The sequence below is a fragment of the Orbicella faveolata genome, unplaced genomic scaffold (assembly GCF_042242905.1).
Source record: "Orbicella faveolata isolate gen_17 unplaced genomic scaffold, um_ofav_v1 contig_2, whole genome shotgun sequence".
Taxonomy (NCBI): domain Eukaryota; kingdom Metazoa; phylum Cnidaria; class Anthozoa; order Scleractinia; family Merulinidae; genus Orbicella; species Orbicella faveolata.
In genome coordinates, this window is record NW_028301547.1 from 6,292,410 (window position 1) to 6,316,913 (window position 24,504).

The 24,504-nt window shown below is 38.0% G+C and overlaps 3 long non-coding RNA genes across 3 annotated transcripts; 1 reads left to right on the forward strand and 2 right to left on the reverse strand.

Annotated features, from left to right (window-relative positions):
- The first annotated feature begins 4,449 nt into the window (after nucleotides 1-4,449).
- Nucleotides 4,450-7,481, forward strand: LOC149111711 (uncharacterized). The gene is made up of 2 exons (XR_016207097.1): nucleotides 4,450-4,700; nucleotides 7,282-7,481. It is a non-coding gene; the product is annotated as an uncharacterized LOC149111711 (long non-coding RNA).
- Nucleotides 7,482-12,183: 4,702 nt separating this feature from the next.
- On the reverse strand, nucleotides 12,184-14,946 carry LOC149111712 (uncharacterized). Its single transcript, XR_016207095.1, has 2 exons — nucleotides 13,912-14,946; nucleotides 12,184-13,821 (listed from the first exon to the last, which is right to left on the reverse strand). It is a non-coding gene; the product is annotated as an uncharacterized LOC149111712 (long non-coding RNA).
- A 1-nt stretch (nucleotide 14,947) lies between these two features.
- On the reverse strand, nucleotides 14,948-21,802 carry LOC149111713 (uncharacterized). The gene is made up of 5 exons (XR_016207096.1): nucleotides 21,644-21,802; nucleotides 21,201-21,299; nucleotides 18,897-19,147; nucleotides 18,709-18,761; nucleotides 14,948-15,066 (listed from the first exon to the last, which is right to left on the reverse strand). It is a non-coding gene; the product is annotated as an uncharacterized LOC149111713 (long non-coding RNA).
- Nucleotides 21,803-24,504: the final 2,702 nt, after the last annotated feature.

Here is a 24,504-nt window from a genome sequence, read left to right on the forward strand (position 1 = left end):
CTATTTGTAATGTTTTTATTACCTGCCTTTGCTTTTTCGGACGCTTTTTCTAGAAGTCTGCTCATACCTTGCTGGCCTTTTGTAATGTACGACAGTGTGTATGTAGCACATGCATAAGGATCTAACGCATATTGTATCTCCATGTTTGTTTTCCACGCTTGGAGTAAGTGAGCGTTGTAACTGTTAATCCTTATTTCTGATGGTGATCTTTTAAGAAATAACGTATCACGCTTTAATGTATTCCTGATAGTTAAGAGATAACTTTCTTCAGTTAATCCCAATTTTTTCAGGAAATCTTCAATGCTTATATCTTCACCATATTTGGCACACTGTTTTGCTTTTTAATGATTGTCTTTTCCACAAAACAATAGTTTGAACATCTTTGTCACATAAGGGCCGGGGGAGGGGGGGGGGGCGGTATTCTACAAAGTTTTCAATGAGGAGGCTAGGCTCCATCTCAAGGTCCATTACCCCTTACCCTTTTGTACCATTTTGAGAGAAAAGGCACCTCTTTTGTAGACCTTTCATTGGAAAAGATTACAAACCTATTTAAGAATACTGCATTCCTTTTCTATTCCCTTGGAAAGAAGTTAATAAACAATATTGCAGAATCTCCTCATTCTGGCTGAGGAGAGTAAATGCCAGCTTTTCCATAACATTTTAGAATCAGAAGAATGTAAATCCTTAAACGACCGATTTCCCTACCCTTTCATATACCTCAACTTGTGAAATCCCTATCATTTTATAATTACATGTATACCTGAAGACTGAAAAAGGTATTCATTTTGATGTGCGCCTCCAGAGGCCTTATAGGTCATTACAGGGAGTATTAATTCCCACATACACAAGTCAAGAACTCTTGACAAGAAGTGATGAAAGCTGGCCTTGAGACAGGTCTGAGCCAGCTTCTTCAGTTTTTGAGCACAAACTTGTTGCTCTATGTCAACTTCTAGCACGGAACCTCTTTGCTGATCAGGTCTGCGTTCACAGACACTAGCTAGCATCACTCTCACAACACTACCAGTGTCACTGGCTGACAGTCTGATTCTTTAGTTCCACGCACCATGCTTCATTGTCAGACATGAGTTCACCAGCTTGTAAAATTCGCCAGCCTGGCAGTGTCACTGTTGCGATTGCCTGTTCCCCCCCCCCCCCCCCCCCACTTCTGATAATGGCTAGGTGTAGGGGCATGAAATTTCACTACTGTTCACGATTAGTTTGTCTTTTTAAAAGATGGCATATTGAAAGAGTGATAAATTAAAATTAAACTCTATAAGAGAGAATTGTCAGAATTGCTAGTGTTCTCACATTCCCTTAGGGATTGAAATGTCTTGATGTAAGATTATATAGGGAAAGCTCACTGAAAAATAATGCAAAATGTATGAGTAACCTTTCAAAATGAGTTGCCAATATGACAGGGATTAAAAGGTAACGAACTTGATCTGCAAACAGGGCAAATGAGAAGGCTTGAAGAAATTAAAGGTGCATGCTTGACCTCATGGAATGGGGGGTGGGTGGTATTGGAACTTAGTTTTGCTGACATTTAATACTGCTGAAACGGAAAAATAAATTTGATTATAACTGAAGATGTCCAAATTACTGAATCGCCGTTAAAACTATCCTATTGCTTACTCTTTAAGGGATTCACGGCCTGCCTGTAACGAAGCGTTCATCAGTTAAGGGAGTGCTTAGGGAACACATGTTTAAGGTTCTTAACCAATGGTAACATATTTTATGGTGTCAGTTTGAGTCATACGCAAAAAAACAATTTGTGTTAGTGTCGATCGGCAAGAAAGTTCCGCAAAGCGCGTTATGTGTGTGGTGGGTCTATTCTTGAAGTGATACGATTTACAGCTCTCAAGTACAAGTACTCTCGATTGTTTGGCAACGGTAAATTTGAAAAAATGCGCTTCTGTTAATTAGGTTCCCCCACGTCTAGAAAACTGTCATTGCACTTTTCTTTTAGTGTAATGCCTACCTAGGAGAATAGGATATTTGAATTGAGTGCAACTTACCTAGAATTCATTATTTTCACGTAAACGATTACTCCTGTGGAATTCAGCGACGAAGAAAAGACCACATTTAGTAAAAAAAACCCACACCTTTAAAACAGCGTGTTTTTGAGTAAATAATTGCCTTCAAACAAATTGATATGAAGAGAAAGAAGACAAAATTTAGTTTGTCGTGGCCAAATAAAACGTGAAAAATATCCGGCCGATTGCGAAAAATTGCCATTTTACTTACTGAGAGAACGATTATGCCACATTGAAATTTGATTTTGCCGCTCAGCTCGCAACCTCGTCCCCAGGCTCTCTCTCTTCTGCCTCCCTTGGTCGTTGGAAGAAAGACCCTGGTTGCAGCTGGTCACGTGCCCACCCAGAATCTGGGTGGTAAAGAAATATCTGTTAGGCGGGAGGAGTGACAGAGTGTTTTGAGGAGGCACATATTTCTTAATATATAATTCAAAATCGATGTATCCCATACGAAATTGATTTATGTTATTTTAAATTTGTAATATATAGATTTAGCCGAGCCTAAAAGCGGACCTCCAAAGTTACTTATTTGGATGTTGTCAATAATTATAATCTAACATGTCTAACATGTAAGGCAAATTTTGGACGACTTTGTAGTTTCGACTGCGTTGGATTACATTGTAATGCAAATGAGAAAGCTAAACATTAAATTAAAAGGGCTATTGGGCTGAATTGTATGTGCTAAATAAATCGATGTCTGAGAAAACAGACAGGGGTTTTATGTGTTGGACACATTCCTCGTGCGTGTGGCCCCGTGGATGCCATCTTGATGGGGAATCCCGAACCATCGAGTTTGCATTCGAGTTTGAGTTCGAGTTTGAGTTCGAGTTAGACTTCGAGTTGGACTTCGAGTTGAAGATCGAGTGAGACTACGTTTTTTTTTTAGCTTTTACAACTTTACCTCCTCCCACTGTTTCATTTTGTTTGGCAAGTTTAAAGAAGTGCTTGAAAGGAAATCTTTGGGCATCTGATGTGTGTAAGTAGCTTATACACGTAACACAGCGCGAGCTCTTGCGTCATTCTTTACTCCCTTAGCGACGTTCGAGAAATCCGTCCATGGGCCCTTAAAGATGGCTTATAATGTGTGCGGTGTGCTGTTGCAGGTTTGGTTAACAAGTTGATTCAAGTTAATTCAAGTTTGTTCATGTATTGTATCAATTCATTAGAAGTACAACGGAAGTGCAATGTGCACATTGTTTGATGACCTCTTCCGTGGTTGAATAATAAAATTTTGGTCATGATGTTACGACACACTGTGGTCGTGCACAGATAATTTTCTAAACATGTTTAAGACATGTTTTGGATTTAGACATGTTTTGTTTTTGTTGGCTCGTTCTGTTGTAATAATTACTTCCGGATCAATTGTTTAAGTTAAATTGAATTTTGAATAGTTTAATTTGATCTACATTTGTAAATGTTTTCTATTTCAGTTTACTTAACACTAGTTGATATTGACTCAATTTTTATTTTGTTTACATTTAATGACAGTACTCAAGACTGCAAGATTAAGTGATTCAATGACTTTAAAAACATTAACAATGTTAATTTTTAAGCTTTTAGTTTAAGTGGACGGCAGGTTGTTTGTCACACTGTACCTGTATCTAACAATTTTTTGGTAAATAGAGAAGAATAAATATATTGTGCCAATATATTTCTTATAACTTTTTTGTTAACTTTAATTAACTGAAAAAAAAACAAACAAACAACAACAACAACAACAACGACGACGACAACAAAAACAATTGACTGCTGTTGGTCTACAAAGCCGGAAAAGCTAATTTGGTTAGTTTGGTTCCTTTTGTTTGGTCTTCGTCTATCTTTGGCTATCTTTGCCTATCTTCGCTTTATCTCATGTCAAATTTATATCCACTCGAATTCTATCTCGATCTTCAACTCGAAAACCAACTCGAAGTCCAACTCGAAGTCTAACTCGATCTTCAAATCTAACTCCAACTCGAACTCGAACTCGAACTCCAGTCCAAACTCGAGGGATTATTTCTCTCATCTTGATAAAGATTGCTGATCAGCAGAGCTTTATGATGGTGTGATAATGAAAAAGAAAATTGAGCCTTGATTCATGGACTGGACAGATTTCGGGGCCGCCGAAGCCCCTTCCCCCCGTCACGCCCTCACGCCTTTTTTCGTGGATTGATTTTTTCAGGCGATGGTCGACGTAAATCTATCGCTTTTAGCTGGCAAGCAATTCCATAGCCTCCCACGCTCACGTTCTTAGGGCTCATCATGCGTTCCTTCGACGAGCCCTAAAAGCGTTTGCCTGGGAGGCTAGCACTCTCTAGACGTCTCTTGATCTCTTCGTTCGTCATACCAATCCGCGGGAAATCACGTACCTTGCGCCTGCACTCACATCTCCCTCAGCGGATTCTCCCCACTCGAGACAGGGCGAGGAGCACTGGGAACAAAACATCGATGCACCATTTTGTGGAAAGTTCCCTGTAAAACACGTCGGAGTTAACCACTTTCAACAGGGTTCTCAGGTCTCTAGTGATTTTTCCTCTTTATTAAGTATCAGAACAATTCGTGGTCAGTTAGAAACATGCCAGATCTTTTTGTACATAAGCAACGTCTCAACGAACCTACAGCTGGAGAATTCGAAGTTGAGCGCCAGTGAATGTTCACACAAGAAGGCAGCATGAAGAGATTTAAGAGGTGAGCCATCTGATATCTCTGTTTCTCAATTTTCATTGTTGATGGTGGTAGGCCTACAGTTTTACAGTGTAGGTAAGCTTATTGTACACTAGGTTTTTGATTCGGTCAGTGTAAAATGCAAACTGCGGACCGCAGACTACAGACTGTGGACAGCTCGAGAAAGGGTAAAATGCAGAAAAATCCAGGCTGTAGACCAGTGTTGGATTTAGATTTGGATTTATTACATTTACTCCATACAAAAAAAAATTATTAAAATTATAGAAACAGAAGATGGAGCCGTGACCAAAAGCACTGAGGCACCATATTAGGGAAACCTCCATGAATAAAATGTTAAGCTAATATACATATTTATAATAAAGTTTCCATATAACGTGCGCTCTGATTGGCTGAAACAGCATGCCTTATCAGAGAACAGAGCACGGGTTGATGACAGTAAGTTGGCTTCCAAAATTTTGCTTCGGAATTTTGACAAATTTGACCCAAATTAAACATCCCCTGTGACTCAGACAAACGCAGTGGAAGCGAGCTATTTTTCTGCAGTAAATATGGCTCACAGAGACCATTGTTAGCAACAGTAGTATTAAATCTGTACTAAAATAACAAGTTTTGCTAGATTCCCGCCGACAAAACATGTACAGCTGCAGCGAAATAAACAAATTCTCAACCTAAACAGTACTTCGATAAAGACATTATATTTGTTACGAAGGCAGAAATTATACTAAGAAGTAAAACAACGACAGAAAACAACAATTGAACTGTCTCTGTTTATGATAAGAAGCTTTATTTTTGTAAATTTACGATTAAAAATGCTCATTTGCTCAAACAACACTTACATGCAGTGTAGTAATGCTCGTTCTCCGGTCATCTCAGCGAAGTAAACCGACGAGTGGTCAGTGCAAAACTTGCTCTGATATTCTCTTCTGTGCTCGGAGTAGAACCAGTGGGAGCCGTTAAGTCTTTCTAACTTTTATGCTAGTTCGGGCAATCTTGCTGCATGCGACTACAAGCCGTAAATAACTGTAGCTCCTTTCAAATTCAACTCGGCATTTCGCATTTTCATCTACAAGCTTTGGGCTCCGCGTTTCGTAATTTTCACTGGAAAAGTGCTCGTTTTCATGGGCCACAATACGGCTGGATTCCTCTGGACTATAAAACTTTACCTGCCTTTAGATCCGTATTTAAAAATTAACTTAAAAGCGAACTTTGAAGGCATCGTTTTTCTCTCGAAGGTCGCTCAAGCTACTTGAAACTGAAAGCTTAGCTGAAGTCCAGTTTATGATTGACAGCTGTCGCTTCGTTGGCCAATCAAATTATTTGAACAATTCTAACAAGGATTGTGATTGGCTTATTTTAGCGTGCTTTATCAGAGAACAGTGCACGGCTGACGCCACTTTTGCTCGTTTGGAAAATAAAGTTTGGTTTGAAAATTCAGCCGAATGCGTGGGGAAATCATCTGATTCTTTATCATAAAACAAATAAAGAAGCCTCGACTGTGCTCTGTTCTGTTGTAAAGCACTTAGGAAGTGGTAGAGCACTCAAGAAGTAGGGAAAAACACTCGACTACGTCTCGTGTTTTCCCCTACACTTCTTTCGTGCTCTACCGCTTCCTAAGTGCTTTACAACAGAACAGAGTACAGTCGAGGCTTCTTTATTTGTTAAGCACAACATAAAAAAAAAACCTAGATAAACCAAAAACACAAAAATTTTCAAATTACTCCAAGAAAACTCTTAACCTTTTTTTAAAAAAAGAGATATTTCATCAGCATCTCTAACTTGACTTGGCAGTCTATTCCATTCATAGATGACTCGATAAAAATGCAGACAGCAGACTATAGACTTTCTCACTTTAAATTGTGTTACAATTTCCACCATGATTGAGAGCTAACCGTAAACAGGCTAACCGGGGCCGGGCATTGTTTAGGCTAATTAGGGAGGGAGTGATATTCATTCTAACCAGAACGCTATTTTGGCTAACTGGAGTCCAGACTTTCACTACGTTAGCCTGAATAATCATGTTTATGGTCAGCATCTAATAATGGAAATAATGATAATGTATGTACTTATGATGTCAGTGGTCTGCAGTCTGCATTTTACCCTCAAGCCACATTTTACCCCAGTCTGCATTCTGCGTTTTTACACTGACTATTTTCAATTACTTGATTGCCAGCAAAGTGGAAATGAAATCTGAACATTTTTGTACATGGCTAAATTACACAGGCCATCAAATAATACTTGATTGTACAGTCACTCCCATGACCTTTTCATAAAATAACCACAGAATCGCTTAAATGTCGTTATCAGATATAAAGACACTCATTAAACATTAATTTCTTTTATTTTTCTTTATGAATTATTAATGAGTTTCTGAAGTTCTCATAAGCGACCACCCTCTATTGTTGTACCATGTGGTCACGTACAAAAGCTCATTCCTGTAAGCAACCAGCTCCACTTACAACCACATTTACGAATTTCCAAGGTGGTCGTTTGAGAGAGCTTCAAGTGCTACATATTCCTTAACTGGTGATAATTTTGAATAATTGATTGATTAATTTATCTATTTCTACTTCCATTCTGTTTGTAGAATGCTAAATAGTTACAATTTATTGGTTCTATTTGACACAAATCTTACAAGAGGCGTGCAGGTTGTGGTTCCACTAGATAGTGCAAGGGTGGAAGGTGACCGGAGTTGTGGAAATATCATTCCAGATTTGTACTATCCTTGTCAGCAAAAGCTTATACTAAGTTATTGTGCTGATGGAATAAAACAATAACAACCCTCAATCAGTCTGTAATCATTGCAGGCGTTATTAAATTTACTTTCTAGACTCTACTTCATTTTTGGACTATTTGTATTTGGCCAAATTATGTACAATAATGTTCAATCCCTGAAATTAAAGGCCAATCACTGCTACCAGATTGTGCAATTGAAGTGCATGGTATGTAGTTATTGGAGAGCCTTAATTGAGTATTTCTTTGCAAAATATTGTTTCCTGTGATTTAAGAATAAATTAGTTGGAAACTTTGCTTGAACCCCTAACAAGTAAGCTGTTTGTGGCATTTCTGTTTTATGTTGGTTTGACTTGCATGAGTCACAACCAGAAATTATAAAGTGAAAGATTTTGCTCCCTCCTGTATCATTCCTCTCCTCTTGCCAAACAAGCTTAAAGTGCCTATGAAGTAAACAATAATTGCTGCTTAATTGAAAGGCTTCTCAAAGTAAAGAAGAATGGCATTTTCCTTTTTGGAATATCTTTTTTCGTTGTATTTGAAAAGCCTTTCAAATAAGCAGCAATCAGTTTTTACTTCATAGGCACTTTAAAATGCTTAGGACTGTTTCTACTTCAAGCGGCAGCATTTACTTCTTTCCATTTAAATGTTTCTTTTTTCAATTTTCAGGGTAGTTAATGTTTCAGACATTCCAAATCATCACTCATTATATTTAGGATATTCATTTGAAATGGGTCAGAAGTTGTGTTCTTGCTAAAAAAAAAAAAAATGTCTCTCTCTTTCTGTATCCACCTCCAGATTTGATCATTGACCAAATAACATGCATTTTCGATGTAACGGAAATTTTGATCCTGTAACAGAACTGTATTCTGTGCTTTTTGCTGACATTTTTATTCTCTGCTACCTGCTTGATCAGAAAGACGACATTTTAATGAACCATTATATCCTTTATTAGCTAACATTGCGACTCCTACATAAAAGAATTCCCATGGTTTTTGTGGGGCATTAGTATACAGCAGTTAAAATATACTGACAGTTCCTAAATCTCTACCATATCTCGTCCAAAAATATCAAAAGTTAACAGTATAGTACCTTGTGTAAAGTTAGAGAGTTAACTTGTATCTAACTTGAAGATGCAGTTAATGAAGTTTTCTTTTGTTGGAATGGATTGCACCATCTCCCAAAGTAGGTATAAGCAGGGTGCAGAGAAATGAAAAACAATTTTTTGGCGTACCCTCTGGTTATGATGTACTTGCCCAAAAGTCATTCTTGCTAGCCCCCCAAAATTTCACCTCTTACACTTCTAATGTAGTTCTGTAATTTGAATTTCCTCAGAACATTTCCCAAGAAACTACAGTAGACCTTGAGCTATCGCACATGACTGTTTTTGCAAACTGGAAAGTTCAGGAGCTATAAGTTATTGTCTTGAGTCAAACTTAATCCTGTAGCAACTCTTTCATGTAGAATGATGAGCTGGTTTAATTTCCCTTGGGTAATAAGCCTTACAGGCAATACATACTGAAATAATTAGACTATTTCGTGAACTTCTGGTTTCAATTGGTTTGAAATGTAGTATTAATATTGGGACTTACATGTTAAAAAAAACATTCAATCTAGGACTCAAATCTTACCCAATCTGGTCTCAAGTATGTATATTAGCTCTAGATCTCTGTGTCTCCTTTTTCCTGATTTAATTAATTAAAAGTCATTTGGGTTATGCTAATTCAACGTTTTCATTAGCAATGTGTATGCTTTCATGAAAGGTCAGCACATGCATCATGTTTATCAGTACCATACACGTAATTGTGTCTTGTATAATTAATTGTTGAGTACAATTCATGTGGTGTATTTCATGTGATCTGAAGAGTTCATGCAAGTCTCCTGAGTTGTCTTACATACAAGGTTGTCAAAGTTTAAATAACAGGTCTGGAGTATTAAATTTGGTATCTTTATTATTACTTGGTATAGTCACAAATAAACAAATGACACTGAAAGATCTCCTTTCATTGCTGAAGTGATGTCATCCACTATTGCAATAGGCCTATTAGAGAAATCTTCAGTCACAGTCTAAAACTGAATAAAAGAGTAGGGTTAGGGTTAAAATTAAAAAAGAAAAACTAAAAAACTGTTTGCATTCTATCTAGGGATGTTCCATTTAGTGGCTTTTCTTTTGTTGTCCTTAGTCTATACTAAATGTGCTGGTTAAAAAAAAAAGTATACACAAATTGGATATCAAGTTATCTTCAGTTGGCAAACAGGTTTATCTGGTGTTATGCAATCCCAAGCTTCCTTTTCTTAAAAAACAGTCAGTCAAGATCTGATCTTGATCTGGCCTTTAGTTCAGGTCACGAAGGTTATGCAGTCATGACTGAAAGTGATATAATTATATAGTCTTACTCTAGATATGGTTTAGAATCAAATGCAGTGTCTTTAAGTGACTTTAAAGCTATGATGGAACTAATTTGACATATATAAACAACAAAAACATGTCAGGGATGTTTTATTTTGAAACATTTTTCCCCAAGAAAGATTTTTGTAATCACTCAATACTTTTTTTTAATCCTATAATTTTCGAAAATGTTCCGAAATTGAATATGACAAACTGCTGACACACTGTTTAAGGTGGATAGCACTTAATTTAACAAATTAAATTAGCAAAAAACAAAAGTCACTTTGACTTTAGCTTTCAAAAGGTGATTTAGATATTCCCATTAGGGGGCCTGGATAATTGGACAATTATTTCTTTAACAAAAATTCTTGGTATAGTTTGATAACCAGCTCTACAAACTTTAATTTGATATAGGGGTTTAGGTATTACTTCGCTTGGATGTGAGGCATCTCTAAAGGTATATAGTTACCTTAAACAATGCACTTATTTTCCTTCCTACCATTTTTTTCTGAAACAATTCATGATACAGCCACCTTTATAAGAAATGTGCATTTTACTTAGCAGTGGCATGAATTTTTGCATGTATTTTATAACATAGTCTTGAATGGTTATTTCAATGCCTTTATGCTGTACATCCAGCAATATTTCAGTTCCTTTTCATAACATATGCTAGTAAGTACTACCTTTTACAAAATTACTGGAACTCTACATGGCCTTAGGACACTTCCCAAAAGTGACTTTAAAGACATACAGTTGAATGCATGACAGCTGTATAACATTAAGAACAGCATACAGGAATATAAGGAGATACACTCCCTACTGCAAAATTGTAACATTTATGATGACAAAATCACTCTGGTAATAATAATACTTTACCATTAGAAAAGTGATGGCCGGGGACGGGGGACAAACAAAAATTCATGCAAGGGAGGGTGACTGGAAAAAAATTGTGCAAAGAAGAAGTGAAGAAAAAAATATTTCTGCAGAGTGAATTGCACTGCCAGGCTTACAAGCTGTACCTGCCTGAATGGCACCTTAGCAGCCACTTTATACTGCAGTTTTAATTAGAAAACAGACATTTTTCCCTTTCAAGGCTGATACGTTTTGTGCATAGCAACTTCATCATGGACTCTGGTAGCCAAACACCCTGGCAGAAAAACTCTTATGGATAACCATGGCTTAAGAGTGATAAAAAAACCTGCTATAAACCGCCATTCTGCTTGATTCATTTGAATTTTAGCAAGCACATACCATGTTTTTAAAGCCTCAAAATAAAGGAGTGATTTCACAACTGATGTGACAAATGATGATTGTGGACAACCACAGCAAACTGTAACACTTCCCCTAAGATGGCTGCCAAGATCAATGTAATTAAAGACAATCATGGAGGTGTTAACTGATGGACTATTTTCAATGTATTTTAGGTTTTTGGCCAAGTAAACAAGGCATTATCACATAAGTCCAATCAATACAATTACATTTATCTGCTAAAAATTGTGGAAAACGCTACAAAAATGCCTCAGTTTTGCGATGTTTTCTGGGGTGGGGGTGGGGGGGGGGGGGGTGGGGCATGCCCCCAGACCCCCCAGTTCAATAGGCCCTTCAGCCCCATATTTATTACTGGACGGTCACTCACAGAACTCTACCTTAAAACGGACAACAGGAACTGGGTGACCCATTAATGATCAATTTTGTTATTAGACCATGCCAAAAATTAATAAGTAAGCTGTAAGTAAGTTATATTATGTACATCATTTTGCCTTCACTACATGTAGAAAATCGAACACACCTGGAAGTTTTGATGCATGTGTGCATTTGGTCAGCCAAGCCAAGATATGTTTTGACACATCAATAACATTAGAGCTAAATGGATAAACAATATATCCTACATGCACCAAAGATGAACACATAAACCCCTCAAAAAATTGGGAAGTAGGGACCATGTATCCCAGACCAAATGCAGTGGCACTAATGGAATCAAATAACAAATCAAAATCAATGTAGGGCTTTTTTTGCATGCAGGGTTACTGATTGTTGCAGAAAATAAAATAGCTCATGTGGCAAAAAGGGACTTTGAGGTGGAACACCAATTTAACAAAACATTGATGTATGGACCTTCGATATTTTGTCCGTAAAAAGGCCCCATATATTTGGCATTTGTTATTTGGTATACATTATTTGGCATTTGTTTAATAAGTATTTGACAGGTCTCTTTCACGCTTTCCACAATTGTGGTAAAGTATTTTCTTGAGGGAGGAAGAGAGAGGACCCTGGGAACGAGGTTGCCTCTCTTAACCGACCAAAAGGAATTTCGTTAAAAGACCTTTCAGATGACCCAGGAAGGTGAAAAAACACCACACGAGTGAGTGTCAATTAACATTTCATTTAACTTTACTGGGATATTCAGACCAAGATGCAATTTAGATATGCAATTTTCAGAGCTTAATTCATAACCCTCATAGATTCTCTTTGTTTCTATACAATTAGCAACCACAGACACATAGGGTGGTCTGCCTGTGATCTGGCGAGTCAATCAAAACTCAAAGAAAATACCGATAGGTGATGCGGAGCGTAAGCGAGTCAAGATTGGATGTGGCCTTGGTAAATGTGAGTTAAAATGGCTTTCGTTTACTGCATTTGCTCTGGCTTTGCAATACTATCCTACACGGTGAGGTTTAAAAACTTGACTTACTTAGCTACGTTGTCATCCTATTAGAAGTAAACCATGTGTAATTGACCACAATGGTTAATACACTTTGGTTTTGAGTTTGCAACTCAAGAATAACCTGCTATAATAAAGCGTACTTTTAAAACCAGTTTAAATCAGAGCGTGCACAATTTTTTACTGTAATGATATCGTGAATTTACCCTTTGTTATAAAAAAGAAAAAAAAAGTGATTTTCCTTTCTTTTTCTTGCAGTGTGTTTTACAGGAGAGAAAAACATTTTTCTCTGCATTTCGTAAAGTTATTAAAACACTCATAAATGTTTATAAGACAACTCAAACACCAGTGTTTGTTGTTCAACAGCAATGTCATATCAGTTCTCTTGTACAGGGCTGAAATGTGGAGGTGCATCAAGAAATTAGACCACAAACTGCAGGTCTTCATCAACACCTGTCTCCGTCAGATTCTACATATCAGATAGCCAGAGTGCATCTCTAACCAAGAACTCTGGCAAAGAACCGGGCAGGAGCCCATCACTGACACCGTCCAGAGTAGAAACTGGAGATGGAGTGGACATACCATACACCCAGAGCAGACAAGCATCACCCACCAGGCCTTGAACTGGAACCCACAGGGGAGACGGAGGAGAGGAAGACCACATCTGACATGGAAAAGAACTCTACAAGCTGAATTGAAGACCATCAGCATGACCTGGGAAGAGGCAAAGAGGGCAGCCAAAGATCAAGATCGATGGAAGCTAATAGTCAGGGCCCTATTTTCCAGAGGGAATAAGGAGGAATAAGAGAGAAACACAAGTGTTACAAATCACCCACAGTTCATGTCCCCCAGCATTTTCTCATTCTCCCTATGCTATCTTCAAAGCATAGGTGGATTTATGAGTGGGGTGAGGGAACTATACTGTATTTCTTCCCCACCTCCTACCCTGGCCCTGTCCCATTTCACCTGGGGTAATTACTTTAATTTTCACGGGGGTTCAATTTTTCCAAGGTTGCTGAAGTAACACTCTTGCCATGACTTCTTAGAGGTCACTCAAGGGAAGTATTGTCTCTAAATTTCCAGGATCTGCCCATGTCAGTCTCTCTTTTCGCTCTCTTATTGGCCCTACATCCCACCAGGTAGCCTAATCACAGGAAGGGGGAGGGCATGGACCCCTAGGCCCCACAAATAACTGATAGGAACTGGTACCGTAACATACAGAACAGAGAACAAACAGACAATGCAGAATTAAATGTACATATACATCTTGGGCTATTGGCACTCGCTAGCCATGCAACTGATGACAGCTTGTTTGCTACATGTCTACCTCTCTCTAGAGAAATCTAAAGAGAAACAAATAATTATTAAAACTATCAAATTATCAACCACAAAAATGTCACACATAAACCAATGCATTTTTATCAATTCTGTACCAGGTCAGCACCCATCATAAATATGTCATCACCAGTTCCGTGCCTGGGTAGATATGGATATTTGTTAGTATTACGAAGGAGGAGAGGCCAATGGAAGCCTGTGTACACTACATGTAGACTTTCCATGTATCTATAGCCACTGTTTCTGAAGGTCCCTCTTGATTGCAAACTGCCACTATATTAATCACTTAGTGCAAAACAGCAGAAAGAAAGAAGAAAAGTTTGTTGTTGCTGGTGTTTAATTAGACCCAGCCAACTCCAGTAGTTCTTCTGGTGAAACAATGAAACGACTTCTTTCACGAAGAACTCCCAATTCTTTTAATTCATTACCAATATTAGTTATTTTGGCCAATGAATTTTCTAAGTCAAGTAATGGCTTCTCCCTGTTGTCAATATCCTTGGTTCTTCATTTGGTGTTTCTACATTGGTTATGCCACAGGAATCTTGGGGAGCTTGTATATCGTTGCCTACAATAATAGCTTCATCCTCAACAGGAAGTGGTTGAAAAGTTGGTAGGGAGATTTGTGACACGCTGACCCCATCTTCCACCATGGTGATTGTGCGCTCATCATCCTCAACACTAATCCCCATATCTTCACAAACCAACTTGGTGTCATCATCATTGTCGAGTTCCAATTCTTGATTATAAGCAAATGAAGGGAAAATCAAATTGTGCACCTTGTACATGTATGTACAAACCCTAGTATATGAAAACCAACTGGTTAATTCCCTGTCAAGCAAATCTGAATAATTCATATTTCATCAGCACGCATTAGAGTAGACTGATAGTCTAGTGGTATACCAAATGAATGCACTAGGCAACCACAAAATCAATCAGAGTAACTTGCACCACTGATTTTTTAGTATTTTTGCCAACAAGCAACAAAGGGCTTACTACATCCAAAATGTAGCAGTAGCAGTACCTGTTTCTGAAATGGTGATCTCCACTAAACAAACCAAAGCTGCCAGTGCTGCTCGCAGACTTGGACAGAACCAACTGAGGCAGCAGCATCACCACCATCCATCTCTCCTTATCCCAAAACTGAAAAGGGATTTCCACCAACTGTGCCAAAAGAGATGTTTGATCCCTGCATTTGAACACTCTGCATGGGTTTGCATTCCCCAATAGAGGTCACAACTGTAACATCAACATTCCTATGGACAAAACAATACTTGTTACTGTGTATTATCATGCAAACATTGCACCTGTTTATTTGGAAATTATGTTCAAACACCCAAGTAGCAACTGAGCTTAGAATGTTACATTTTTTGTAAACCAATAACCTTATCAAATTACTGCTTCTAACAATTTGACTAGCCACTAGAGTCTGTTTTAGTCCATATTTTCACGACAACATTTATACAACTAAAGCTTGAGCACCAGAGATGGACTTACGAGTTCGAGAAACTTCCAAAATAAAGAGAATGCTGCCGATGAGGCATCACGTGAGCAGGGGTCAAACTTAGAGGTCGAGGTGCAATAGAGCCTGCAAGAGACAAACACACCACATAAATGGCTTCCACATGTTCCACTGTAATAAATCACGTTGTAAAAGAAACGAAGTGCTGCTAAGACAGCTATAATAAGACAATAAGGAAAGCAAATTTTCAGCACTTAGATTTGAAAGTAGATTTGAAAAGTTTAAGAGTCAAATCTCAAATGAACGTGATAACCAAACAACAGAGTTCGGCAAACGCTTCGTTCGAGCGCGCGAAGTTACGCTTGGCTAATTTTCTGCGTGCTTGCAAGTTCGCATTACAATAGGCTATTAAAGTCTCGCGAGAAATTCAAGCAGTGGTACTTACAGTTTTTTCAAGCTCTCGCGAGACGAGAGTCTTGTCTTGCGAGACGAGAGTCTCGTCTCGCGAGAGGGTGGTAACTTACTTTTGAGCGGTACCGTAGCTTATGATCTGAGGGACAAATGTAGCTTGCAGAACAGGCGTAATTTTTTTGCCTATGTTAGTAGAACAGAGGCGAGAGAGAGGCGAGCGCGAAGTGTGAGTCACGCATGAGGGGAAGAGCACGAAAAAAATAATGCCTGTGCCCAAACCATTGTTCAAGCTTTACATCACGTGATCCTCGAATGTTTTTCAAATTGCAGCATCTTGAATTATCATGTTGTTCTGTGGATGAAGCTAGCTATTCAAGAAGCCCTTTGTTCATTTCCGAATGTGCCTCCTTCCTCGCTGCCCTTTAACCCATTAACCCTGCATGAAATTGCCTGTGACCCACTCCTGATAGCCAGGCATTTTTGGAATATCTCAGAGCTAAAAGGAGCACAAAAATAGATCTGATGCGCAGTATTAAACCACAGACACAAGATCAGATTTTAAGACATCGTTTATTTATAGTTTAATCATAACAATTATAATTTCCCCAAATGTGATTGGTGCCTAAACTGCTGTATTTTGCTCTAATTAATCTGCAAAGTTGTAATCGGACAGTGTAATCGGACAGTTGGCTGTAATTGGACACCTGTAATCGGACAGTTATATGAGCCAATCATTTTAAGTCCTCTCCACTGAATCCACCAATCACAACATTGATTACAATCACTTTAGTAACCAATTCAAGAGACTGATTTTGTAAAGCTGTGGAAGTTTAGTCTCAGGTGACTGTTTTGAAAGAGACTTGACAGCCATTTTGCAAGCTGTTCTCCATATTTTATAATTATGATATTTAAAAATGACTATTAAAGACTCTTTTTCAAATGAAACTTTTACTTTTGTGGGAAATTGTAATTGTTATGATTAATTGGTAACAGGACATCGTGTCGTCCAATTCAGTCTGTAATCATACTCATAATTAACAAATCGGACTCGCGCTTCGCGGTCGTCCGATTTTGTTAATCACTCGTATGATTACAGACCGAATTGGACTCCACTCAGTCCTATTACCATTATTAATAAATGAAGGGCGAAAATATTTAAAAAATATCGACAAAAAGAACTCAACTTGATGTGTAAAACTAATATTAAAGAAACAAGAAGTTTTATTTTTTCTTTCCAGCGCGCCAAAAGCTGAGAAAATTGAATTTGCAAAAATGAGTTAATTATTGACTTCGGAAGACAAAACAAAACCGAATAAAACAGAATTTCCATTCTTTCACCATAACAAATAACACTTGACAAGACATCGGAAAATAAAAGCGAATGAAACAAGTAAAAACCAATTTAAAAACAAGAAACGAGATAATTTCTTGGCCGCGCGATGAAATAACACAGTGCAGCGAATGAAGATAAAAAAAACGAGAAAAACAAGCCAATTTTTTGGAGATAAATCAAATTTCAACTGTGTTAAATTAGTGCCCACTGAGTTCTTTTCTCAGGAGTTCAGTAATAGCTGAATAAGACTCAAACAAATATATTTAAACGAAGCGAATAAACTAAACAAACAAACCAACAAACCGCGAAGGTTGCAGAAAATTAATTATGCAGAAATCCAAGCGTGCAAAAATACTGCTCACTTTTAAAACCTAAAATTCCCAAATAAAGGCAAACAAACGAAGGAACCGTGACAGGAAGGTCAATAACAATAAATTTCCATTCAAGACATAAATGAAGCAAAGAAACCTATCCAAAAGCAAAAAAAAAAAAAAATATGTTCAAAATTTCGCAGACGTGCTTCGCTACCGCATGTTCAAATGAATTCTTCACGCTAAAGCGAAAGCTTGAGTTTTTATCGACGACTTTTGCAGTTATTTTATCGGTCGTGGCCTTACCAATTGTTTCAGAAGTTGAATTCAACCCCGAAGTAATACTGTGCGTTACCATTTTTACTTTTCTAAAGGCTAGGAAGCTGCCTTAAAGTCCGCGATTTGTTATCAAAATTGAAAGCGCACCCGGATCGTCATGTTTTCGCAGCGATCGCAGGAAGGAAAATTTCCTCACTAGAAAGGTTTGAGGACTCTGTACACCTTGCTATTCCATTCTGTGGCCACCTAAATATTTATTTGTGCTTTTCCTTTCCATTCTGAGTCCCAAAGAAGTAATTTCTCCATTTTAGGGATGAAAATATGTAGATTTGGCCCACAACGCGCCATGATTACAACTGTTTATGCAACGCTGTGATTGGCTGGTCATTTGGGGTGTGTCTGGGGGCAGAACAGCTTGAACAATAGTATTAGGCTTTTGGGCATTATGTTAACATTACTTTTTTTTTTAGCATTTTAGTGAGGCAGACGCATTAAGTATTATTCGAGCATTTTAGTGGCATTTTCCCCGAAAATTAATATTTTTTCCACAGGAAATAGTACAGTCAAAATAATTTTTTTTACAAGAAAACTAAGCCTTATTAAACTTAGTCTCTTCACTTAAGTTTCACTACAAGGGACAAAGAATTGACAGAACAAGAGATCATTTAGAGAATTATCTTTTGGTGTATCAAAACTATTGCATACATTGTTGTTAGCTTGTTATACTAAGTATATGTTTTTGTTAAGCACTCTGCCGAACTGTTGATGGTGTTAAAATTATTAAAATTTAAAAAACCCTATGTATGAGCATTAACCAAACATTTCAGTGACCTTTTTGGGGGGAACCAAGCATTTTAGTGGAAAAAATGGAGCATTAAGGTGGAGCATTTGAGTGGGGAAATAAAAGCCTAAATGGTGTGCGTACAGGCATTATTTTTCTCATGCTCTTCCCCTCACACATGACTCGCACTTCGTGCTCGCCTCACTTTCGCCTCTTTTTGCCTAATACGCAAAAAAATAACGCCTGTTCTGCTGGCTAGACATTGAATGTTGACGTGATAATAAGCTTACTTATTTCAACAAGTTGTATAATGTTGCTTACCAAGATTGTACAAAGGTAACTCATCCCCACCAAGAGAAGGTTCTCTGTCAGCTCTAAAGTAAAATGTGAACACAAATGTGCATAATTTACCACCTCATTTTGATCAATATAAGCTTAGATACCATCATCCAAACATCAAGAATGCTTACTTTTGTACGAGGTCAGAAGCTTATGTAGAGCAAGCTCACCTTGGATGTAGAAGACGTTCCGCAAATTTGCTATCTGTGAACTTTCCTAGACTGTCTTTCCTCTCTCTCTCCAAAGATTAAATACGGACTGGTGGAGATGAATATACCTTGCCAAACCCAGTAAATGGGGCCTTCCAACAAGTGCAGTTCTCTCCTTATCCGCCATTGCTGATCTCAGTTACACCACAGCTCCATGCTCACACAAAATGATCGAACTGAATGCCTACTCAAAATCTTTATCCAAAATATCACTGAAAGGCAAGAATATAATAATAATTAAAAGAAGTCTATTTACATTAATTGAAGAGATTGAAATAGAAAAATAAAACATATGTTGAAATAGGAAAGAGCTAAGTGCACTTGGCAAATTACAGAGATGTCATACTCTAAAGATGTGCAACAGATAATACATGTAGCTGAAACCAGACCTACAGTATGACTTCTAAAAGATATTTATACTGCTCGATCAAATGGCTCTACTCTACTTTAAAGTCCTCCTAATACCACAACCATTCTAAAACAAGTGTAAATTAAAACATTAAATTATTAAAAATGGTTGAGAGATGGAAATTCAAAACAGGAAGGCAAAAGTGTACTTTTCACAAACCGTAGGTGACAAACTTTACAACAGAGTTTGGTGTGTGCTGCATGTCATTTATAATAAAGATTATTGACAGATGAGCGTTATAACTTCGTAGACTGACCGATAGAATTACTCTACCACCAGAGTGCTGGGCTTCAGAAATGCTGTATGAAACCATTGCAGTCTCTCTTTTTGCTCGTCTTTCAATGCCCACACAACTTGTGACTTGCGGCTTCACATGTCACGCTTGTACATAATCCCCCACTTGTGTTGCGTTTTTCTTTGCATTCTCCCCCGTGGATTTTTGAGCAAAAGAGAGTCTACTAGCTGTCCAATGATAATTATAATAATCTACCTAGATCTACATCTCACTGATATTGTCAAGAGTACAACCAGGATCCCTCCCAAGGAGATGAATAATGTCTGTGTTGAAATTACTTCTACATGTACTTTGTGGTTGACCAACAGCCATATATTTTTACTCAATGACCATTTCAATTCTTATTATCCTCTTCTGATCTGATTGTATAGAGAACAGTGGCTTTGCCATTTGGTTTTTGCAGAAGCAGGATGATTTCTTTTGGTTTTCCTCAGTTCTATTCTTCATGCAGCAGGGGGGCAGACAGATTTGTCATGGGAATATTCCTGCCATGATCACAGGGGACAAAGTACATGCCATCCTCATAGTTGTAGGGCAACAGACAAAATTGCTTCAGAGTTCTTGAACTGGGAAATATTTTTCTATACAAGTTTTTGAAATTAAAGGTCTGGCCATGAAAAGCTGCTTTGTCCAAAAAAAGAATTATGGCAAAAAGCAATTGCTGACAAATTTTATATAGTGAGTCCAAGCAATAACATATCTTGTCCATGTTTGTTCAAGACTTCTTGAAGTCACCTTTAACGGAACTGTGTATGCTGAACCATTTTGTTTGGCAAAGTACAAAACTTGAGCAGCGGATAAAGATAAACATTTCATGACATTCACTCTGAGGTGAGGTAGTAGTCTTGAAGCCATAAATCTACAGAAACAAATTTTGTTTGATTCTTCGCAGCTTACAGATAGTTTAGTACATCAGGTAAACTTGACTAAGGGTCGATGTGGAATACAAGTGTCCATAAGGGTTAACGGTACAATTATTGAGAGCTAACCACAGTCGAGTCAGTGACATTTAGGCTAACCTGAGCACTCAGTTAGGCTAACCAGAGCACCACTCAGGCTAACCATAGTACCATTCTGTCATTTTGCCATTTTGTGTTTTAAACATGCCCGTTTTAATTTAATAAATGATCCTTTGAATGAACATAACTTAAACCTGTAAACATTTATGCACCACAAGCAGACAAATTGGCATTGGTGGAATTTGACAATGGGCAATGATGTTAGGAACAAGCTTTCAAAGAAGACAGAATGGAGGCGAGCGAAATCGGAACCGTCTGAGAATCAGGCTAAATGCCTCCTAGACTTATAGGTAGACTCTCACTACCGCTGTTAGGTGGTAAAAAGCTGCATAATACTAACAATTAAGTGCACTCTGCAAGCAGACCCTTTTTTTACGATACATAATTATGCAAAAAAGAGATGAAAGAAACTCCGCTCGCAGGGTGAATTAAGTGTTGTATTTTTACAGTCACTCCCTTACAAGGAAAACACTATTATATAGCCAATATCAAAAGTTCTAAAACGTAGGAACAAGTGTTTATTAGTACAATATGACACTAACCTGTCCAATCTATATTTATTCTTCACATGTAATCTGTACTGGCTGCAAATTAATGTAAAACAACTCCGAGGTTCCTCCACAGTACCATGGAATTACATCCTGGAGTGTAATAGGAACAACTTGCTGATAAATTTGCCTTCAGTTTTGCCATTCTCAAGTACATGTAGTATAAAGCTTGAGTCACTAGGACATTGGCAACTCAAAACTGTGCTTGTCTGACATGGAACGTACATCAAGACGAGCTCACTGGTTAGACCAGGGCACTGAGCTTAGGTTGTAAACAACTTGATATCACACAATTGCGATTTTCAGTGTCTCGTTATAGTCAGGTTAGGGTACGAACACTAACAAAAGATTGAAAATTTTGGTCTGAATGAGTACACAGGTGGGAAAATTTGGCCTTATGTAGAATGCTGCTTCTAGATTTCTTACTGGATGCTTACCAACATGCAGTGTACAGGGTGTAAAAGATCGAGTACACCAAGCACCACAGAATATATTATCCAACTCGCTGTTTACAAACAGCTGCCAGTTCGCGAAACACAAGCATATGAATCCTGGAAACTTGGCAGCCGAGCACATTTTTTGTTGTTGTTTTGCGCAATCCTGGGGAGGTTAAAACGTCCCGCTTGGACTGATGGGAAATACAACCAGCACGTGTCTCGCCAGCTCACGTGGTCACACTGACTATTGCCGGTTTTCACATGACGTCACTAAAATTCAAACTACAAAACTATTGATCTTCCTGAGATTTTACTTTAATGATGTATAAGAGCAGCTGAAAACTAATATTTATAGAAATTTTTGCTCCGAATGGGTTCTTGGTTTTGCGATAGACTACGCTTGAATTTCTAAGCTTTTGCGTGACGCGGCATTTACATGACGGCGAAGAGAGCTGTTATGTCGGTTAAAAAAGTGACTTATTGCGGGGAATTTGGTTATCTAAACAATTCTTGTATTAGAAAAAGTATTATTTTAACGTTTTTGAGTTCCTTGAGGGATAAATGCACGCTTTTGTAGCAAAACTCAGTGACAGACGTTTCTGTTGGTTTCCGGCTGCCATGTGGATGCCCATACGGATTGGCACCAGCATGGCGTCTCCATGCAAATCTCTATAAATTTAGGTAAAAAGTTTTTCCGCAGATCTTGGATAAGAAAAGTTGTTGTGACCTGAATCTTGGCGAGAGTCTTGGCATATTTACCTTCTTTCTTTTCTCAGATTCTGGACTTTAACTGTTGGACGGTTTTGATTTTTATTTTGATCTATCTTTTATGGCGTGACACTGAAAACCACCAATAAATGCCTTCCAGGACAGATTAAGGCGGGGTTTCAAATGAAGGCCGTATTATTTTGGTTGGGTATTTTGGTTTTAACGCAAATATCTCGTTCACGTTTCAAGCAGTCAAAAATCTCGCCATTCATCCCACATATCTATGTTTCAGTTTATTTTGTAAATTTTTTGGGGATTTTGAAGTATATTTGGGGATAAATAGTTTTTCTCAAAGGATTAGTACAATTTATGGAAATAGGAAATTTGGAAGATTTGATGTTGTTTTAAAATTAGAATTTGAAGTGTAAAATTGGTAGATGTACACCAAACAGTTGTCCACCAACCTGGGGTACCCTTTTGGTGGCAGTCAACTGTCTGGTGGTATTCCAAAACTATTTTTTTTCCAGTTAATCTCTCTTCAAAACTTCCTAAAATTTCTCTTAAATTTAGGTGGAACCCCGCCTTAAGATGACTCGTAAGTATTGCTCGAATACAAAAGCCTACTGCTAGGGAACAACGTTTAGAATGCATCTTGACTTTTAAGAACTTCGTACTGAAATTGAGCCCCAGGGCCCTAGTGAGAATTTTCACATCTCTAGTTATTTTATGTCCTTCAGTTTTGACTTTGATGTTTAAAGTTAGAGGCTAGGCCGTACAGTATGTTAGGTTATTCCAGTTCAAAGAGAGGCGATTTTTATTCGGTGACTTTGCAATTAGAAATCTTAGTACTTATATGATAATACTTTTTACAAGTCTTCAATTTTGCTAATCTCTGACTTCATCCGTTATTTTGATATTTCAGTTAATAACGGACATGATCAGTTAATGTGTGGTGAAATTGCCTAAAATTGGTTGATCTAGGCCGGGCCGTTTAATTAACTCCTCAAAACATAGACAGTGAAAACAAATTTTATAAAAGAGAATAAAAAGTAAAACTTCGATAAACTGTGTTAACCCTAGTTAAACTTTAAAGTCTCTAATCTCTATATCTTGCTACACTTTTGCCTTTATATTATATATGCCTGGATTTCTGAAAACCGTGTCAATTTCAACACAACGGGCCTGCCACTTTTGCAGGAAATACAAAGGCATTTCAATAAATTTATCACATGCAGTCTATCACTTCACAGCCTACTCACCCACCTTGCTTATGTGTGGCTGGCTCGCTACTCGTCCCTAAGCCTGCGCAGCAGGGTCCGCGAAGGCTGCCCTGCAAAGAAAATGGTCAGTTTTAAAGCCAAAAGTGCCTCACTCTGTTACCCATTCCACCCTCCTGGGTTAAGGCTCTTGGGGCTGGCTTGGAACCAGCACCCTGGGATCTCTGCCACAACCCTCCTTTACGGAAACCCCCTGGGTTTTGAAGCACCGCACGGGCCTGACTGCCTGCGACCGTTGGCAGTCAAGAGAAAGAGTTTTGCACCATTTTGACACCTTTATCAAAAATCTAGACATACATTGTTAGCCCAGATTGGGGAGTGAATAACGGAAATGTCTTAGAAGAAAGCAAAATCAGATTTCGGATCCTTTGCATCAGTCTCTCAGGGGAGGGAGAGACAGAGAAGCAAAAAGTTCAATCTTTCTGCACTAAGGGCTACCCTAAAAAGTTGACTTGACTCTACCACTTGTTGCTCATGATTAGACATAGTTGTTAAACAGAACCTAAGCTATTCCATCTTTTATTAAAGTTGATAACATAACTGTATATTTTTATGTGTGGTCGAATGAAAGAACGTGAACCAACAGACACAGAAAGGTGTTGAAATTAAATTAAAGATAGTGTTTCCCTACAGTTTCAGAAGTCATTCTAATTCAAATAATAGGGAATCGTTTATTGTATACAGAACTTTCCTCGTGTAGCTAAATATAGTAAACATGGTGCACAGCTTCGCAACATTGTAGTTCTTAGTCTTGTCGTCATTCTTCAGTGGTCAGTACAATTTAAGTGCAGTAATAAAAAGCTTAGGCACAAACTAACGTTAGCAAAAATACAAAGTTAAGAAACTACGACGATCATAAATTAGCTAAAAAGTTGT